The sequence below is a fragment of the Cavia porcellus genome, unplaced genomic scaffold (genome assembly GCF_034190915.1).
Source record: "Cavia porcellus strain 051 isolate PalLab524CR breed Dunkin Hartley unplaced genomic scaffold, mCavPor4.1 scaffold_2, whole genome shotgun sequence".
Classification (NCBI taxonomy): domain Eukaryota; kingdom Metazoa; phylum Chordata; class Mammalia; order Rodentia; family Caviidae; genus Cavia; species Cavia porcellus.
In genome coordinates, this window is record NW_026947485.1 from 35,182,154 (window position 1) to 35,204,032 (window position 21,879).

At 33.5% G+C, this 21,879-nt stretch overlaps 1 protein-coding gene across 2 annotated transcripts in view; it reads right to left on the bottom strand.

The window, feature by feature from the left end:
• Exoc4 (exocyst complex component 4) overlaps window positions 1-21,879 on the bottom strand; it is a 722,212-nt gene that overhangs the window by 432,254 nt on the left and 268,079 nt on the right. The window contains exon 10 of one of the 2 annotated variants that reach the window (XR_010044694.1): window positions 1-21,879. This exon is cut by the window's right edge and continues 40,522 nt beyond it. The exons of the other annotated variant lie outside the window; for it this stretch is intronic. The gene's annotated coding sequence lies outside the window, so the exon portion shown is untranslated. 2 annotated transcript variants of the gene reach the window in all.

The window sequence follows — 21,879 nt, forward strand, 5'->3', positions numbered from 1 at the left end:
CTGTTAACTGGTGACCAGCTGGGTGGGCAGGTGCAGGATCTCGATGGGATTGCCCGAAGGACCCAAAGATGGTTTGCACGCTTTCTTCAAAACAGAAATTCGGAACAGAGCTTTGTCACTGCCAGGCCTCTGCTGGCAACAGACAAAAGGTCCAGATGTTTAGGAAGCCATGCAGCTTGACTTCACTCCACCACCAGCTCTATTTTTAAGCAATGTCCTGGCAAAAAGGCAAAGGTCATGATCACACCTTAAGATACAGCAGCTGCCACAACTGCTTCCATAGCTGCAGAGAACACAGGTAGAGCTATTCTCTATCATTATGGATAAAGAAAAATAGAAAACTGCTAATTCTTCTTATCTACTCTTTACCCACTTGCCCAACTTCTCCCTTCTCACTACTAAGAAAGAATTAGAAATGGCAATTTCTAATGTAAAGGAATAGGGAGAGAACAAGGAAGAGTGTATTAAAATGTTTAATTCATTTTGATAGGTTTCTACTAGCAAATGTGAATAGAATAGCAGAAAATATATACAACAATTCAGAGTGATTCACAACATAGAAGAATAAAAGAAAATGAGGTAATGCTAGATTTTTAAATATGTGTGAGTGTGTGATATTTCTTCAGACTACTTTATCCCAGTAGATATATTTATTAGATCTTTCTAAGAAAAGGGGAAATGTCTTTCATATAGAAATAACAAGGCTATCAGTAAGTACTCCAAGTCAACAAATAATATCAACCAAATAATATCAACACCCAGAGTTTCAATGAGTTAAAATACAGTCTCAGATTTTTACCTCTGAAATAACAGTCTCACTCACAAAGAGGTTAATAAAAAATATGCTAAATAAACTACTGATTTTTTAAAACTTTAGTACATTAACAAAAGAGAGGCCAGGCAATAGATTTGGTGTTTCTTTTATTCCTATGTGCTCTCACAAGGCAGTCGTTAGAGATTATTCTCAGGACAGGTAATTCACACCAAATCTGCTTTCACGTGTATAATGATATTTAATTATGTACTTTCTTGGCACAGTTTATACAAAATTGGTTTCTTTATAGAAGTTAAGAAAAAGGCTTTTTCATAACTATCTATTCCTATATGGCCAGAGAAAGTCTTGAAATGTTAAGAAATGAAGCCAGCAGAGTTTAAAACTGTTTCAGAAACAAAATTTTGTCCGACAAGCTGGGGGAAGGGAGTGCGAGAAGATGGCAAATGTGTGAAGATTCTTGTTTTCTCCTTAACTAGACTTGGTTTTTCTTTTTTTCTTTTTCTTTTTTTTTTTTTTTTTGCTTTTACTTCTTAAATTATACATCCTTAGAACATACATACATAAATGAATAAATGAACATGGATATTGATTGTTTCTAAGACAGATAGGCCAAATCTTTTCTTTGAATTTTGTTCAAATACCTCTTGTCATTTATTTCATTTATTTAGGTGTCTATAATGGGATAGGGAAATGTGGTTTGATTCTCATCCATACATAGAACATACATAAATGTTGAGACATTATCTTTTTTAAAAAAAATATCTGCCTTATTGGAAAACTTGAAACAATGATTCTCCCCATTAATGAAAAGAATAGAGGTTACTCTGAATATAGGTGATCTGGGGAGTGGGAAAGTACACCACCCTCATTTCACTGAACAAGAAATTAAGCCTGAAGAGAAAATATCTTACAATAATATTGCTACTAAAGGTCCAAACTGCATTTGCAGTCATATTCTTTGAAGATTCACACTACTGTGAGGCAAACTAGTGCTACTGAAGCAATCCATGAGGTTAAAATACCGCAAGGTGAGACACCTTCCCTAAGACCTCTATAGGTGATTAGTGACTTGAAGCAAAAATGCGAGGTAATCCAAAGAACATTTGAAAATTTCCAAAATCAAAGATATGAGTAATTTCTAGTATTTATTCTATAATTTTCTTACAGTATGATATTTAGGGGTAATAATGTTAATTTGGCATGAACTTGCATCTTGTACTATGAGAATGAAACCACATTTCCCTATCCCATTACAGACACCTAAATAAATGAAATAATAAATGACAAGAGGTATTTGAACATAATTCAAATTCAAAGAAAAGATTTGGCCTATCTGTCTTAGAAACAGTCAATATCCAAAAACAACACAGTAGATGTGGTACTTAATGCTAACAAGACTAACTGGGTGTTTGTCATCAAAAACAAAATGACACACCATATTCAATAAAGTACACTACATGCACATTACACAGTAAGGTGATCCTCTCTTAAACAGCAATTAGTCCTCACATCTTACATGAAGCACAGTTGGGGCTAACAAATGTGACCAATGGTTCATGACAATGTGGAAGAGGCAGAGAAAGACAAACATAAAGAGAAGAGAATTTGACAGCATCCAGAAAAAAACATATAACAAAAAAAGATAAAGTCCATCTGTACTGTTTTTGAAAATTTCTACTTCCTTCAAAAAAAAAATCAATGGATGTGAAGAAGCTTCTTCATTTACAAAGTCGAATCTTGGACTGAGAAATGAAGCTTCACATTAATGCCAACCAACAACATAAAGTGAACCACACATAATTGTGAATTTTCCTGTAGCCACATAAAAAATACAAAATAAGAGATAAAATTGATTTTATTAATATTTTATATAATCTAAAATATGTAAAATGTTATCAATTAAATATATAGTCATGACCAAAATTAACATACTTTGTTATTTTAAATTTTGAATACAGTTTACATTTTATAGTTAAAGCAAAATTGAACTCACACATTGTGTACTAAATAATTGATCTGTACTTGGGCTTCATAAAATTTATACTTACAAAAGTAGAATCACATATCTAAGTTGTTCCAGAACTAAAAGTTTCCAATAATTTAATCAGTATGCTCCTATCTTAAATAAAATTAATGATTCTCTTCCTCATTTCAAGAACTTAATAGCTTCATGTGACTTATAGCTACCACAGCAAGCAGAAGAGTTACACATATAAGGTTCTGTAGTCTCTAGAACATTTAACATCATTCTGGTGTAAATGATAGAGCTTTCAAAAGGAAAAATGTAGGTAAATGAAGTTCATCTACTAACAACTGATTATCTATTCACTAATTATGCAGATGATTAGACTAAAAGCCTGTGGCAGAAAACAGTGGTGGTTAATAATGACTCTCCTCTGATTTTTAGTTGAGCATCATATATTTAGCAAAATCATTCTGGCCCTTGCAGTCACTGATCTAAATTTTGGCCAGCAGAACAAACATGAAAATGTTGTATGGTTGCTTCTTGTAACCTTCATGAAAAGATAACTAGACTAAGTTTCTTTGGACCGCTTTAAATTTAGTCCCTGTCACCCTGTCATGGTTCAGCCACAAAATGAGCTAAACTCATGTCAGAACCACATCTTGAAAGGAGCCTGACTCATCAAGAATATTGTTGAACAAGGTCATTAACCAGGCCTGAACTCTATTCTTATTTACAAATAAGGGAAAAAGCATGTATACTGTAGAGGTCACTGTTATGTTAGGTCTTGCCGCAGAATCTAGTTCAGACCAATAAAGTGGATCCTCTAGAAACACTCTTACTGCAACATTCAATATTGATACGAATTACCTGGCTGGCTGAGGGAGATACTCTGTGTATGTTGAAGAACACATAGAGAACTGAAAATTTGATTGCTTATCCAAATTCTTACCATCCACAATTTCTTTTTCTTGAAGAATCTCGATTTTGTTGTTCTGGACAAGAGCATTCCTTATAAGACAGACCCAATGCCCTTGCAAGGGATGAGTTTAAAAACATTTATATTTCAGGCTCATGAGACATGAGGACCTTCTGGTAAAGGTTTGTTTGCCTGAATTGTGAAGAAAACTCAAAAGACAAGGGGTCTGTTTGTGTTTGAATGACCCACTAAAGCCTCATGTAGCCATGGAAGTGGCTGAATCTAGCTTTTTCTTTAGCTAGTGACTAGTTCGTTGTCTAGCAATGGAATTGGCAGTGAGAATACTGTACTCACTAAGGGGTGAGTAGCTAGCATACAATTCAGGGAAGGAAGGAGACGTGTTTTCCCCTTTTTGCTCTTGTTGCTTGAGGCTGCCATAAACAGCTGCCCTTTAGCCATGGCATCATGTCTTGGAGTACGTACTGAAACTTCCAAAAACTGTACAGTAAGCAAACCTTTCCTTCCTTCATTTTGGGCATCAGGTATTTTTGTCTCAACAATGAGAGAAAAGTAACCAAGACAGTGTCTTTGCTGCTTTTAGAGATCTCGCGTGGATATTACAGCTATGAAAGCTGTGATGAGTTATATACACTGCACTCATGTAGCAACCAAACTGAAAATAATGTTCACACTTGGAAAAGGAAAGAGCTATGACAGCAGTGAAGAAACAAAGCAGGAGCTGCAAAGATCATCCTACTTTGGGGAATTCTTGCTGCTCTTATTGTTGTAGACAATTTACTGGGGGGAGGGGTGAATTCTTTTACAGAAGTGTCATACTGCTTAACCACACTCCCAAATAAAATTAATAATTATAAACAAAACAAAAACCCAGCAGAAGTATGGAAACAGGGATATATATCATAAAGAGTAAGACTTGAAAACAGGAAAATCTGACTGAAGTGGGCAATGAGACAGGAAATCACTATGTAGTCTAGAGTGCCTCTGAACTTGCTATGCAACTCTTGCTGGCATTGAACTTGTGATGTGATATTCCAGCCTCAGTCTCGCATGTACCACCAAGACCAGGTTGTAAAATTCAATTATAAGAAGTTTTACTGTGAATTCATTTCGCAAATGTAAGCAATTTGATGTTTTCCTATTTTAAAAAACAGCCTAATGTTGTCTTTTCCAAAATGTGGTAGCACATTAGGAAATCTAAGAAAACAGCCAGAACAATCCCAGTTTTCTCAAAAATCCATAGTAGATTTTTTTTTAGAAATGTAAAATAAAATAAATAGCATTGTCTAGTGCAGTTAAAAACAATGAAATCCAGCTTAGGTCAAAGATAGAAATACTCAACAAATGTAGCATGAAGGCTGTGGGATAAGAGAAATAAATGACACACATAGAAGGCACACACAGAAAATTATAGAGACAGAAATCAGGGTAAGAATAATTCTATCTATAAGGTTCCAAGGATTAAGTGAGGCATATATTTACAATGCTTAGCACAATGCCTAGTAATAGGAAGCACATGTATATGAACATCTGAGTATGATCAAAATATACATGAACATTCCAAATTTTTAAATGTATTACAGTAAAGGACACAAGGTCATTAATCCCCCTCACAAATAACTCCTTCACATTCTTGCCTCTTTCAGAAGAAATTCTGGAAGTCCTCATTCATGAATGTCTTTAGTTGTACCATCAGGGACACCTCTATGTCCTGAACTGATTCAAAATGTCTACCTTTCATGGTAATTTTGATGATGAGGAAAAGCCAGAAGTTGTATAGTACCAGATCCAATGAATAAGATGGATAAGGACATGACAGTGAATAAGATGGATAAGGACAACATTACAAGGGGCAGAGATCAGGAGAGGGTAGAAAAGACTTTCTAGAAGTGCAATAATTACAGAATAATTATATTTCATCTATCAAGATCCAATATGCTTATTTACCATAAAGATCTGACAAATGGACTTCCTTAGTTATTACTTTCATTTCAGTTTTCCAAAGACAAATACATTACTATAGTATAATTATATACACATTAGTGATTCAAGGAACAAGATGGCCTGTAGCTTATAGATTTTTAGCTAGATTATCTCAAACTCTGAAGGTTATGCCTGCTGGGAAAGGATTACCAGAGTTAATTTCAGATAATAAACTCGAGATACTGAGAACTAATGAAGAAAAGTCAGAGTCCACAACAAGAGCAATAGAGTAGTATCTCCAGGCTTGCCTTGACAAATCTCTTTTTTTCTACATGTTATTCATTCTCTTGTTTCACTTATAAAAACATACTTGCTGCACTACAGCTGTGAACAGTACAGTCGGTATTCTTCACGGCATTTTCTCTCCTGTATTTCACTACTTATGAAGATCAAGAAGAATTACTGAGACGTATACACATGCCAGCTAAGGGAAATGGTTTATAATTAACCTGCAAAGAACTCAAGGTCAGATCTTGCCAGAAATTTCTGGCCCAAGAATAATCTCAGGAGAATCCTGGAGTTCTAAATGCAAAAAATAGAGAGCTACTTAGCCTCAAGAGACTCAAAGCACATTTCAGATCACAACACACACCAGTGTTCCAAGTCTACATGTACTGGCCTTAGCACAAGGCTAAGAAAACAATATGAACAAATCCTCAAAGCTGTATTTGTTTAATTACTCAAATCCAACTATATGCTTTCATAATACAGTAAAGTATCCATCATGTCTAACTCAATTATGTGCAGACTTAAAAGAAATCACTTCTACCAAGTGATTGTTAAACAATATCCTTAACAAACTCATACCTGTGACTTGATTCCAGAAGACTATTTTCATGCAAATAACACAGGGTTAAAAAGTCTGTTGTTAGGAAATATGAATACTACAGTATATGTGTATGCACTTATTTACATGAAAGTATATCAAAATAGCAGGAAAAGACACACAAAAAATAAGTCCTAGGTCTGTATGTCTCTTTTATTAGAATATTTCATTTTATACAGACAAATAATTTAATGGCAAATGGTAATCTGTTCATATTTTACACGTAGCAAGTAAATTATTCCCAAATAGAAAACACTAAATAATGAAATTATAAATAAAACAAATAATATTTTGTTTCTTTTTAGGATGCCATTTAATATTTTTAAATTGTGAGAGAGAATAAGACCAAGGAAGAAGGAAGAAGCAAAAGAAATCATTCATTCTTTGTACATGGTATTTAATTTTATTTTTGGAATGAATTGAAGATCTGGGTCTCATGAATATAAATGCTGCCACACAGTCTAGTTCCTAATGATTGCTCTATTACCCTAAAGATGGATTTATTTGAACAATTAAATGGCTTGTCCAAAACAGAAGGCATTCCAGCCTTTCAGTAGATAAAATACACAATTTCCCTTAGGAGATGAATACAGGGCAAAAATACAAAGGAGTATGTCTAACCATGGTAAAAATGTCAAAAACAGAAAATGTCAAATCCTCAAGGGGAAATCCTCAACTCAAACTCTGGTTAGCACCTCTACACAGGTCCGTATGTGTGATGAAATTAGTGTACAGTCTCTCACGAAGGGAAATAGAAAAAGAAAGATCAAAAAAAAAAAAAAAAAACCTGCTAGAACTAGTCAAACTATAGTATGGGGTGGATTTTTTTCTCAAAGTTCAAAACAAAAGCAGTAGCAGTAACACATCATTGTTGGCAGCAAATTTAACTCTTCTAAGGATAACTGTTTCCACAAAAAACAAAACTGAACTACAAAATTAGAGCTTCCCATCCTAAGTTTCTTTCTAATCATTTCAATTTCCTGCTTAGTATACTCAACCATTTGGTTGGTAAACTCAACTATTAATCATATATTCAACCCATCTGTTTTTTTGATTGGTTCAAACAATGACTTGAACATTTTACTGGATAGGTTTGGTTCAGTCTCACATGTAAATGCCTTGTAAATAAAGAAAATCACGTGAGTAAAACTAGCTGTTGACTCCATCTTCCAATACCAGCCTAAGCACTTGTACTTCACTTGGCTCTGCAGTCAGACAGGGTCCTCCCTCAGATCAGTTTTCCTTATGAAATTCAAAGACACTACTTCCTCATTCAAAACCTCCAAGAGAAATGAATTGAGTGGATACTGGCAAGTAGTCTTTATTCTCCAGGTTTTCCTTTTGAAAATCATGTGTCCAGACTAATGAATATTAGATGAAACAAATATTAAATATTTAACATATAGAATCCCAACAATCTAACAGATATAAATGATTTCTATTTGTGTATATTGATATTGTGTCAATTCCTTGTGCATAAGATATCTTTTTCACTGCAATAAAAATGGCATGAAGAATACAAACAACTAATACAAATGGTTCTTAGCTTAAGGAGCCTAAAACAGAGTTAAAATCCATCAAATTGCATTCATAACACAGTAACATGTCTAAGACTGAGTACCAAGAGTATGTCAAGTGCTTCAGATTTCTGAAAAGAAAACATCTCAGAGAGGCTTTTCCTTTTCAATCAATCTAAAAGTTTCTATACTGACATTTTATAGCATCTTTCCTCCATGATTTTTTTTTATCATTTACTATTAAAATCTTTTTCTTCTTCCAGAGAGAATATAGGCACCAGAGTGGCAGTGAATTTTGTTCACTGTTATATTTGCGCTTCCCCTAATAGTGCCAAAGTAAGTATTTACTGAATAAATGAAATGAAACACAAATCATGGAGTTTGACCTTTGCATGAGGGGAGAGGATAAGAAGGTAAGAAAACAGTATAAAGAAAGGGATCCATAGAAATAGAGAAGGATTAAATATGACAGAAAGGCAGAGGCCTTAAGTTGATGCCAAGATTTATATTAAAAAGATGAATTAGATATAGATTCCACAGGGCCTTGAATGCCAGGACATACACTTGTTATAAATCACCATTTTCAAAACTTTTTTTTAAAGCAACAAATTCTTTGTCATAAGAGAACTTACATGGAACGATGATATATTATATAAAAATATAAGGGGAAAATTTTAATGTAAGTTAAAAAACCATAATAGCCAAAAAAAGGTATGAAAAACAGTGATACAAGAGAAAGGTAATACAAAGCAAACTGTAAAGGTCTAAGGAAAAAAAGCAAAAGAAATTTGGGGACAAATTAAGCAAAATAGTTATCAAAGATACTTCCAATTTCATATTCAACTGTACTGAGGATGCTTCTAAATGAAAGAAAAAAGAAATCTAGGGAAAAGGGCTTTGAGAAAATTAAGAGAAAAGTGACAGATAGATAGACAGACAGAGACAGAGAGTAAGATTATTCTCCAAAGTCCTTATATGCTTAGGTGCACAAGGTTCTGTTGTCTATAGTCTACTCTGCCTAGTCCCTCCCAGAATAATCAGTACACCATTACACCATCAGATACATTGTTCCCTTGCCCTATCTATCCAAATTTATACACGAAACACCTACAAACATCTGATTATACAAATCCTCTACTTAAAATTCTTTATCAGTTTTCTTATTTCTTCTTCTTCTTAAGATCCTTCAAAGTCTATCATTACCTACACGATAATGGTGACATTTCTTAATGTAACACTAAAGGTTTTGCAAAATTGGGCCTCTCTCCCATCTCTCCAGCCAGCTTTACCTCTCCTTTTTCTCTTAGATCTACAACTAAATAAACTATTTATATTCTTCTAAATGCAGCAGGTCCTTTCATGTCTTTGAAACTCTGCATATGATAATCCTCTTGCTTTATATTCTCTATTCTGTATACCAAGCTAACTCCTACCGATTATCTGAAATCCAGATCAATGCTCTCTTCCTCGAAGTCTTCCCTCCATCACTCAGTGCCATCTGCTAGCTTCTCAAAACATCCTATACACTATATCCATATAAAAGCATTTTAATCCCTGAATTGGCACCACTACTAGATTACAAGTATTGTTTTCCCAACCAGACCAATGTTCTTCAGTATCTAGTGCACAGCAGGGCCTCAATAAACACTGAAAAAATGAATGAAACAGTAAGTTACACAAGAGATTATGTGCGTGAGAAAACAGAGTTGGAAATGTGGACGAGTATTTGAAAAATAGCTTAAAATTTGGTTAAGACCAACGCTAGTGTTTGAAGACAAAACAAAGTTTCAAAAAAAATCAAGTAAATAAAGAAAAGTAAAGGATCTGATTAGAATGCGAAAAACAAAAGTAAAACAAAACAAAAAGTTTGTTCTAAAGTTAGGCCACAGTAACAAAAGCTTTATTACAAAACAAAAAGTTTGTTCTAAAGTTAGGCCACAGTAATGGTTACACAATTCTCTGAACATATTCAATACCACTGAGTTGTATCCTTTAAACATGTGACTTACTTAAAATGTGAATCATATTTCAATAAAGTTGGTAAAAACATTAAAAAATCAGTAATACTGATTTTTAACTTTTACACAATGAAGTTTATGCATTCACCTATAAAAAATGTTTTAAATATCCCTGAGCTCATTTGTATTTTTTTACTCAATTGTTTTATTCTATTAATCTACAATTATTGTTTGAAAATTGTTCTGACTACCTTGAGAAATGACAATTCTGATCCTTGTGATTTGTTTCTATTGCCATTTAAAATATACTTTTCTGAATGTTTGATCATTACTCTTGTGATCATTATTCCTATTCACACTAAAACGGGAAGATAACTAATCATCATTGTATCTATAAATAATATTAAGGAAAACTCCCATTTATATAAGCCTTAAAGTAAAACAATATAGGGACTTTAATGCAAATGGATGACAGAAATATAAATAGATTAAATTTATTTGATTAAATGTTTGAAAAATCTGGTTTAAACAACATTGGAAAGCAGGCTCTTATTTTCTCTCTGAATGTAGAAGCTTCAGAAACATCCGTGCTTCTATAACATAGGACTCTAACAATGAGGCTAAGAAAATAAACAGCACTATAGTATTCTTTTTTACCGTAATTAAAAATTTAAATGCCAGGCATGGTGGCTTACTCCTATAATCTCCTCACTCAGGAGACTGAGGCAGGAGGGTCATTGCAAGTTCAAGATCAGGCTAGGCTACTAAATGAGCCCAAGGCCAGCCTGAACAGAATGGCGTGACCCTGTCTCAAAAACACAAGGACAAAAAAAAAATTAAAATTTAGGACTTGGGTGTAGCCCATCAATACAGATCTTGCTGGACATGCACAAAGCACTGGATTTGATCCCTAGCACCACAAGAAATAAAACTTTAAAAAGTTACAAGCAACTAATTCATTGAAAATACAACACTCATTCTATTCTCATGCTTTACTATATTTTTCTTATGAAAAGAAATGATGCACTGCTTTAGTATATCAAATTATTTATACATCAGGTGCTACATTTTTATTTCAGAAACAAGATACAAGGTACTATACTCTATGCTAACTTATCCTTCACTGTTAATCAAGTTTAAAGAAACTCTTTATAGATGGCTAGAGACTGAAAACTAAAATATCAGTATACCATTAATATTTTAATTGAACTATGAATATTCATAGCCCTTTATGTCTTTAAAGAATAAGATAACTAAATTATTCTACAATGCAAATTTCAGTTTTGAGGTGACATTGTACCGTCATCTACGTTATGAAAAACCAATGCATTTTGGGTCCATTTATTATTTATGTAATTCTAGAGATTTTCAAGCTAACAAGAGCTATTGAACACAAGCAGCATTTTCTCAGATGGGAGCAAAGTAACTGAGGTGTTGCAAAATCATTTTGCCCCAGTCATCATAAAGAGCTGTATTTTATTTTTTCATTTTTCCAAACTAATTTCAACACCACCCCAACACCTGTTCTTTACAACAAGCCCAAGAGAATAGCAGAATGCAACACTATTAAAGATTTATTTCTTTGCTTTTTTAGCACCCTCGGTAAATCTTGCTCTAATTCTATAAAGAATGCTAAGAACCTTAATAGTTATACTAAATATTTTATAAAATTAATAGTGCATTACTTCAATTTTCAATCATAAATACCTTTATTCATGTTAATCAATGTTGAAAAAACTCCTCTTTATGTAATGGTACAAGTAACCTACTAATTAAAGAAGCTATCAAAAGTATATTGCTGTAATAGTTATATATATTTTGAATCACATTATTTAAAGCTAGCCATGGTGATAAGATATACAGCAACTAAAATTTCTATGAGAAATTCTATTTTTCATTGATTTTGAGATATAAAACTATGTCCCTGAGTTAAACCATTTACAGAACAATAGAATAGATCTATAATGTACAATAATTAGTAATTTGGGAATTATATACAAGGTTCTGTGGCACAAAATAAAATGAAAAGACTATTTACTAAGGATAGCTAGCTAAATCATGAAAATTATACTAATTATATGGTGAGAGGTGAAACTGATATAAAAGAGAGAAAGATGGCCAAAAGAAAAATGCAGAACTAAAAACGTTCCATTCCCTTAACTCTATGTTACAGTCCCATAACAAAACACAAGTATTACAATTTTAACACACTAAGAAAATAATCTTAGAATAACGATTTGAAATGTACAATGAATTGAAAAATATTTGTATCTATCTATTGGAAGGTTGTGAAAGAAACATCAACACTTAACCTGAAAATCTATAATCTCAATTATGTTGATTTGTATTTGATTATGAACACTGACTTGCATAATGTGATTGTGCTAGTATTTCATTATGCAATAATGTCCTTCCAAATAAGCCAGATGGATCTGTCTTGGTTTCTTTTTTGATTTTAACTTCCTTTTGGAAGTCATAAAAACTGCATATGCAAAGCAAAACTACAACTTTCATTCATTCAGTCAATAAATATGCATTGAGCATATATGTGTGTGTGCGTGTGTGTGTTTATGGAAATAAACTTGAATTCTACCATTCTATTATTAAAGTATGGGTGAAAACATTTGATAGTAATTGCAAAATTAAATTGAAAACTGTATTTTTTTTTACAGGCAATCGATCCAGATTGCAAACATGATAGGAGACAACACGATCACAAGCAAGATTACTGAACAAGAATGACAGCATCTAAATTCTTCTCCAGACTCTGCCCTAATCTGTTCAAATTTGAAAAAAAGTCATTAACTTGGGGGAGGGGGAACCTCTCAGTTATTTTTTCTGAAAAGTGAACCAGATGTTATCCAAGAGATCTGCTAATTTTGTAATAATCACTGGAATAATTATAAGAGCAGTTGTCTTATTAGGAGGAAAAGAATGTAAGTATTTATGATAGTGATTCAGGAACTCATAACATGTCATTTCCACAGTTCAAAAGTTTTCCATTAACAAAACACCATTAGTAAAGAGAGAAAAAAGAAACATAATTTGTAATTTCATCTTATTTTTCTGTTTCTTAAAGTCTGATGACTGCATTAAATACAGTGAATGTTGTGGTGGTTACTTATGGTGTCAATTTGAATGAGAAATGCCTAACGGGTTAGTTTAGCACCATTCTGGATGGGGAAGAATGCCTTACTGAAGACTGAAGATCCACCCTGAGTGTGGGTGGTGCCAATCAACAGGCTTCTAGCCAAGATCGGAAAAAAGAAATCTCACTTCTGTTTCTGAGGAGGACGTCCAGTCTTTGCCACTGTTTTTGAATGTCCCTCGCAAGGCTTTCCACATGGACTCTTCACCCTTGCAGCACACACTTCAGCCTTTCAGCTAACTGTGCCCCTTTCCAGTAGGGAGTGGAACTCTGCAGGATGCTCCAGGCCTTCCACTATTGACTGGATCCCTCAGATCTCCAGAACACACAGTATACTTTTGCATCCTGCCACATCTGATTAAGCAGGCAATTACTGAAGCCTATCTTGGAAATACAGTATAATCTCTTCCTCTCATGAACCCTAACTAAAAAATGTTCAAAGCAAATAGAGTTGACACATTTTCTCTTTGTAATCTAAAATATTATTCCACAAAGGTCTATTAAACTTCTATTATGTGTGCAATTATTTTTTTTAAGTCTATATAAACTATCCTGTGAAAAGGACGGCTGAGTCAAATGTTTTGCCCCTGTAAGTATGGGAGCCTTTTCTCTTATTTATTAAGAAATAAAAATATATATCCAACTCAGAATAGTCTTTCTTCCTCTCTTTCACTCACACACACACACACACACACACACACGAGTAACAGACCTGAACGTAAAAGCAAGCAACCAATTTAATCACAGCATCCTCTTCTGTAAGTGGAAATAAATGTCATAATAATCATATATATTAGGTGTTACAAAAATAATGTTTTACAATGCTAATATTTACATATTAAATAATTGTAATGATGGCTATTTTACAAGCCATCCTTGCACTTATTTTATGTAAATTAAACTGACAAATTAATTTGCTCTAAATCTCAAAGTTTTATAAACTTGTGCTATGCATAAAAGGGCTATCTGGATACCTCTTCATAGGTACCTCTTCAAAACCACACTGTAGTCCAAATATCCTCTATTATGAAGATGGCTTCAAGTTCTCATTTCTGTACTTCAGATTGTTTATCTTTCTACTGAATGAGATCACCTTTAGTATTATCTACATAGTCACTGTTCCCTCCTCAAGGAATCAGCTTTTATCAATCTGTCATTATTGGAATTCCCCCACCTTTGCTCATTTTGACTTTGCTGACCGTTAGCAATAAGGCAATGTAAGATAATAACTTAACCGTTAGTTAAAATTCAACTAACAGATGTCCTCTGTAAGTGGGTTAAATGACCTTTCATAGTGTATAGTAATATATTACATAATTATAATTTCACTGTGATGGAAGCAACAGACTGAAGTAAAAAACAGAAGCCAACCAATCACTTTTCTTAAGGTGTGATCTGCCAATTATCTCAACCAACACAGATCCTAATATTATCATTCTAGGCCATATGTGTAATTCTCAAGCAAAAAATAAATCTTTTAACAAGTCTGTAAGAACTGTTGGCACTCATTCATGCCAGCCTGCACTAACATCTTGAAGATTTTTCCTTATTACGAAGAGTATATAACAAGGGGGGAGTAGAAGAGGTAGGAGACAACGTAGCCATAAACGTGAATTAGTTAACATGCGAAGATCCAAGTGATTCTTTTTACATTTGCTAATAGATTAGAAGAAAAACACTGGCAGTGCTCCCTACTCCCAAGCTGAAGGGAATGCGGAGGTCCAGAACACATTCAATATTCACTGTGCCCATCTGTCAGTAACACAGTCACCACATAGAACGCGTAATTACCAAAGCCCCTTTCAGATATAATCTGTCAACCACATCTAGTCCTCCTGCCAAAAAGAAATCAGAACTGAGGAATGCAAAAACAGACTGGCCTTATGGGACCAAGGAGAAGTTCACTGGTAAAGAAAGGAAAAGGGAGGATTGGAGGACAGCTTTAAGCACAGACAAGAGTATTTTTAAATTGTACACCACTGGTCATCAAGAAAAAACAGAAAGATAGAAGCGCTGCTATGGTTTAGTCAACTTTGTTCTACTGTTTTTATTACAATGTTAATTTCAAGAAATGATCTACTCATGAAATTGGTTATCTGAGGACAAGTAACAGACTAGATTTGCTCCTCTCTACTGCCACTCTATAACCATAGCCTACCACCAAAGCATAATTTTTAAATCAAGGTAATTGTTTTATTCTGCAAATATGTATTAAATGTTTTCATTATCTGAGTAGTATTGGATATGTGATGTATATACAATTTTTGAAGAGATTTTTTAAATTAGTGCTTCAAAGATAATAAACCAGTATTTCTCTGATCTGCTTTGTGATTGACTATTCAATAAAATCTACTACTAAGATTTAGTCCATTATTACCACACTAAATAAACGTGCACTGAAGTAAACAATATATTCAATGAATCAAAGTTAAGAGAGACAACAACTGAGTATACAGTAAACTCAAATTTGAGGTGACAAAGACATGGACAATGTGGTGGCAGTGAAACACAGAACCAATGAGAGGTAAATTAAAAGAGGAAAGGACAAGAGAAAATGAATACACGCTAACTTCCTTTTGAAAAGAAATTGCTTTAAAACTTTCTCAGCAGGAAACTGAGAATATGTCTTTTTCCTTTCAACAAGGGTTTCTAATGAGAAAAAGAGAAAGAGCACCCAGTGTCAGGCACACATACAACATTAACGTGAGAATATTTACTTTTCTGAGAAGAAATGGCTATGCTGACATTGAGATTCATTTTATGCTTGCAAAGAGTTGACATTTCAGGATTGAGGCAGCTGTCAGGAATGGCTGGGCACCAGCCCTCTAGACCAACAGATTGACTGTACATAAATATACAACACATTGACTAGACACACAAACAAAAAGCATGCTGACCCTACTCCTTAAACAAAGATACACATCTTACCTGAGACCCAAGCCAGGTCAAATAGCAAAGATTTTCATCTACTATCTATTTTGAAGAGGCATGCAGTCTAGTAAAGAAGCTTATAATCTAGATTCAGTTTAATTCTCTAAAAAATCTAAAAATACATATAAGTAGGAGTATATTGATAAATGTGTAAATATATTACAAAATTTTAAATATATATATAGATGATATATACAATTACAGCACAATCAAATGATCATGTGTGAATGCTCAAAAACATATATGTACACAGGCACAGGCTCTATTCAAAAGCCTTGAGATATGTCTTACATATATACATTTTATATTTATTCATCAGATATACACACAAATAATAACATGAAATCACACAAACTATTAATGAAAACAGCAATTTACCAGAAGTTGTACCTAGGTAAGTTAAGAAGCACTTTGAAAAGATAAAATGTTTTAAATGTCCTATACAATAACTGGAAGCATTGTACGATAAATACAAAGGTGTTTTAAGGTTTTGCAAGAATATTCTTATACTCCTTCATAGTAGAAACACATGAAATCCCAGAAATACATGAAATCTTGTAATCACCACAGGAACACCCACCCTTGACAGTTACAAACCAATCCCTAGGCTAGCAGTTAAATCCTGGTTCTAAATTCTCAGTGTTCTGCAGGACTGTGTGTTTTGGAGAGCATAGTATTAGCCTCCTAGGTCCCTAATTTCCCCTGAATGGACAGGCCCAAGCAGAGGATCAGAGCCCAAGACTTGCCAGAGAAAGCATGATGAGGGGACGAAAATACTACCCTCTCTCCAGGATGTGACACTGAAACTGACCCTTTTACCACTCTTCTGGGGAGTCCTATAGCTTACCTGGATTGGTGCCTGAATACTTAGGTTCCTAATTATTTCTATCACTAACAAATGTACAAATGTATTTTACCACTCTGGATATATTTGGTCAATTTGTTACTCTGTTAAAAAAAAAAAAAAAGAGAGGTTCCACCTGGCTCTAAAATAATATACAATACAGTAAGGTATCCTTTTTTAAAGTTATTTTTAATCAGGTAATTTCAAAGTAGGCATTTAAATTATATTCAAGCTCTACCTGTTTATGTATTACCACTGTTGAATGTGACATTCTTTTGTTTATAGATGGAATATTTTCAACTTACTTATATAAAGTTAAGAGTTTTATAATATGCTTACATCCTGAAATATTATCATCGAATCTGAATAATGTTTCCTGGCAAGTGGAAAATACATGGCTAAAAAATTTAAAAGTATTCGACTGTTTTCCCAAAATAGTTCCCCTGTTTTCATAGTAGGACCTTGTACTTGTTCAGTTGGAAAATATAATTATTAGTAGGAAGCAGAATCCTAAGTCTTTTTAAACCAATACAGATAACGTACCACTATTCTTGGATTAACAGTCAGCAATTGCAATCATGCTGTTTCAGTGAAATGACACTTGGAGACACCTTAAACCCTTCCCCATAAACCAAATAGCTCTTTTAAGTCAGTAATATATCCATCTTAAAAGTTTACCATTTTATTTCACTAAAGTGATTTTTGTTATGCCAGAAGGAATTGCTGTTATAGATATATATTTTCAATTTTACTTCCTATATTCATCCTTAACCTTTCAAATGCTAGAAACCTTTCATATATACTCAGAGAAACTGTCAATTTTCTATTTCTATTGTTCAAAGTAAAATGATTATCCAACTTATTTATTATTCTTGATTTATTGTTATTTTTATATTGAATAAGCTTTTCCAAGGTTTTTTTGTTTTTTTCCCCTAAGCGTATTGATTTTTCAGTTCGTTTTATTTTCCAGGCAAGTTCATGTTTTGGACTATTCAATTATTCACAGCTATAACTCAGACTTACCATTTGCACTGCTGGAAATTTAAAAGACAAATTTAGAGAGCATTCGAGGGACAATTTAAGTGCTAAATAAGCCATAATGATTCTGAAACAAAAGGAAATAGACTAAGGTGCTGTGCTAAAGTACCTTTAAGCAAAACTATAACCGTTCAAGTAATTACCTGCTTTCTAGGATATCAAGTGTTTTTATTCCAAATAAAACTGCTTTTTCCACCAGATTCCTTCCACCATTTTTTATTTTCACCGAAGTATTCACTAACAACAAAAATTAGTGAATTCTAATTATTTATTCATTCAGTTTCTGCCATAGTTTCAAAATGTCCCCTCCAAAACTGAGATGTTGACAGCATGATGGTATTAAGAAGCAGAGTCTTCAAAAGGTGTTTAGACCATGAAGTTTTCTCGCTCATGAATGAGTCCCCTTCCACCTTCACCCCATATTGATACCATATTCCTCCCTGCCAGAGGAGGCAGACCTCTCTAGAAAGCCAAAGAGGCTGGCATCTTATCTTGGAGTTCCCAATCTCAAGAACTATGAGAAAATAAATTAATGTTCTCTATAAATTACTCATTCTGTTGTATTTTGTTATAGCAGCACACAGGGACATACATGCTTTCTTCTAGAGATATGCACTTTTACTAGTAATATCCATATTGACTGACTTCCTCTGTCTGGGATACTGTATTGATATGGAGCATGAAGGGGTTTATTTGATTGCTGTTCTGAGACCTACCTGTCTTGCTATCAACCATTTTATGATCTAGAAACTAACCCAGCTGAACATTTACTAGTTACTTTCACAAACATCCTTCCTTCATTTGTTTTTTTTTTAATATTTAAACTGTATGTTTCACAAATCATTTAAAGGTAGATTTCAAATCAACTCAAAGTCCGCTATGAAGAAAGGCTTCACTACCCAGATTGTTCATTCAGTAAGTATGGAGATACAAATATTTAAAGTAGCATCTGTAACTAATTCCAAATTACACTGCTGTTAAAACTTTAGTTATCAAAGTCTTCTTTTAAATACCTGTATAAAGATAGCTGATACTGGGCAATTTTATTTTAGTTAATACCCAACATACATCTCTGTACCTCACAACACAAATGGCATCATGTTCAGTTCAGATGTTTCTAAAATTTCTAGGAAGAATTAGTCCCTTAATATTGCAGAAACATAAAAGCCATACATAAGAAAGTATTAAAAGAATGAGTACGACTCCTGATTTTCCAACTTTCCACATATATGACCTTGATATTTAACTTCAAGGTATGTTAGCTTAATGCATGATACAGTCCAGAATTCTCAAATAGTGACACAAAGATCCATATGTACCTGAATGGGTACTTATACCAACATACACATTCTTGGATCCTGTTTCCAAACATACTGTCATGGTTTATGTCTGTGGTCCCCAGGCCTCATGTGTTTGCATTGTGTATTTGTGACGGTTCATTGTTTAGTGCTTGGATTAATGGTGTCAGTGCTCCATCCACATAGGGGTGGAGCCAGGATGGGATGTAATGCAGGAAAAAGGTGTGTCTTGCTCTTTGCTGGTTCCGGCTTGCTGTTTGCAGCTGCCATGAAGTGCGGCCCAGCCATGCCTGCCTGCCTTGGAGCCAACTGAGTGTGGACTGAAACCTCCAAAAACTGTAAGAAATAAACCTTTCCTTTCCCAGCTTTGGGCTTCAGGTATTTTGTCTCAGCAACGAGTAAAAAGTAATTAAGACACATACTGACTCAAAAATCTCAGTTTAGAGATCATAAATTTGCATCTTTACCAAGAATTACATGAGGCACACTGAAAATTAAGAAGTACTATGGTAAAAGAGAAATGTATGCTGGGAGGGAAGCAATAATGCCATCTGGAAAAACTTAATATTAAACTTAGCCACAAATTTGCCTTGTATACACAGAAAAATATGCTTTAGGTTTTATTCCCTTCTGCTATGTGATTGACTGATCACTAATCATTGAGGCTGTAATGCCTCAGAATCTCAATTCTAAGTCTTAGGGACTTGGGGACCTCTGCTAACCTCCATCTTGTCTGCTGAAGTTTGAAAAGCAAGAGGTCATCAACATTCATTTGGTGCCACCACTCACACATTATATATTGACACTACAACTTGACCCTTATATACCTAAGTTAAATTGTTAAATATTCCCAGATAACCCACAAAAGTATTCCTACTCACTCACAACTCAGTTTCAATAGCACTACCACCTTCATGTAGAAGTAGTTAGACAACTATTTGATATTTTAATACATTTTGCAATTTTTATTTAAAAACTTAATGGTGAACTGAAAAATAAAAAAAAAAATAGGATATTTCCTATAAGCATAGGAGACAGAAATGTGAAATATTAGCTATTCCAAAGTACAAATCTCCAGCGGCAACCACAAAATCATTTTAAGAAGCCTGGAAACTTGGGCAATGAAATTTGGGAAAAGAATACTAACCTTCATTTATAAAATAGAGAATGATAGTCAAACTAAAAAGGAATAAATATTTTATACTTCCTTTATCTCTCTAGAAACAAAACTCAATGCCTTATCATAATGGTATGTGACCCAAACACACATCCAACTGTACACAGAGGTGTAAAATAGGGAGTGTTTTTTCTCAAAATTCTTTCACATTCTTCATTTTCCTATTAACATGAGGTTAATGCATGCTTAACTATGGTAAGTAGTTATGTATGTTTATAGTCTGCTTTTAAAATAATTTGATATCTTTTTCTGTTAAAAAGCCTGCTAGTACCTAACAATGAAATCTTACTCACTTTCCTAGAAGTTATGTTACCTTAACATTTCATCTAACTTTGAGAAATGAAGCTGGCCTCTCATCCATTATGTCTCAGGGCATATCTAACATCTTTGTCGTCTCCTGTAGGGTGACTGAAAATTCTTATTTTCCTCAGATGTAGCAAACAGTACCCATTTTTTCACATGATTGAGTTTCTTTATCTCTATCACCTGAAAATTTATGCTATCAAGTTTCTAGTTATCTTAAGGTTTTTGTTTGTTTTCAGATCTTTGATCTTTTTTAAATTTTATGTTCTGTGCATTCTTTCTGAAAAGGAATTCCAGAAACATGAAACATGCAGTTCTCTCCCTCCTTCTCTCTCTCTTTTTCCTTCTCTCTCTCTCTTAACTCCCTCTTCAATAGTGAATCATATCATCAGTAAATACAACTCACTCTATACAGTCAACATTCTTTAACTCAGCTTATACCTGGTCTCCTAAATCAATCTATTAATCAGCAGTCTATAAAGTTAACTATTTTAAGATTCCATTTAAAAATAAATTTATTATAGTTCCTTATTGTGAGTACTCTACTGTCCTATACACATAAGTAATTTGTCATTTTTTCTTTGCATTTCCAAAGTTCTCTAGCATTATACTTCTTATGTTTATTCACATTTCACCTCCTTTAGCAATCCTATTCATCCTACTTATCTCTAAGATACCTTAGAAGAAAGCATCCAGCAAAATTCTTTGCACATGAATGATACTCAATAAAATTTAATTGAATTAGTGGAGTCAAAGCAGAAGTCAAGTAATTTCCTCCTGGTTTATCCTTAGGTAATTTCCAAATGGAATAAAATTTTACATGTAAAAAATAAAACTGATAAAATGCCTTAGAGTATAACCTCAATTGGTGGAAACCTTTTATAACTGTGTTATAAACATAAGCCATAAAAATATAAGCCATAAAAGAAAACCTTGTCATATTTTCAAAATATAAATTAAACATTTTGCATGGCAAAAACTATGATAAGAAAAGTCCAAGTATAAATGGGAAAAAAATTAAAAACTCATATCTCAAAATGCTTCCCTTCCAAAGAATTTCTACAATAAGAAGAAAAAAGGAAATAAAATTATGCATAATGTCAGATCACAAAAAGAAAAAAATGCCCATATATTAAAAAACTTAGTCTCACAATTAGGAGAAATATATATTCAAACTAAAA